This window comes from Ipomoea triloba, chromosome 16 (assembly GCF_003576645.1).
Source record: "Ipomoea triloba cultivar NCNSP0323 chromosome 16, ASM357664v1".
Classification (NCBI taxonomy): Eukaryota; Viridiplantae; Streptophyta; class Magnoliopsida; order Solanales; family Convolvulaceae; genus Ipomoea; species Ipomoea triloba.
The window spans coordinates 13,869,155-13,869,823 of NC_044931.1; positions in this window are offsets into that span (position 1 = coordinate 13,869,155).

The following is a 669-nucleotide window of genomic DNA, read 5'->3' on the forward strand; positions in this document are numbered from 1 at the left end:
TAACAGATAAGGAAAACCTTAGAGCTTCTTCCCATGGAATCGGGAGGAATTATAGAGACAGAAAAATTATAGTGAGGCCGTGACGGTGGCGTCTGCTGCCATGTTGCGTCGTCGGGGCCGGCGGGAAGTGGCGTGACGGGAGCGACGTCGTACGGTGCTGACTGCTGGGCTGCTGGCGGCTAGGGGTGTGCAAGAGGTGAGGCAGGATCTTTTGCTGCCAACCAAATCTTTTCCNAAGAGGTGAGGCAGGATCTTTTGCTGCCAACCAAATCTTTTCCTGCACCTGCGTCACCGCCTCGTCTCCGCGCCTCCGCCCCACCGCAACGCCGCTTCTGCCTCTCTGGCTTTGCTGATTGCTTCGCACACAAGAGAATGAGGAGTTGAGGATTGAAGAATGATAATTGGATCTACACTGTTGAAGAACGAAGGAAACCTAATTGGGGTTGTGGGCTGTGGTTTACTGGGCCTCAAATAATAATAATAATAATAATAATAATAATAATAATAATAATAATAATAATAATAATAATAATAATAATAATAATAATAGTATAAGGGGTTGTGGTTTACTATTTAGATTTTTGATAATAATAATAATAATAATTTACCAAATAATAATAATAATAATAAGGGCATTTGGGTCTTTATACACATTATTCCTTATCATTC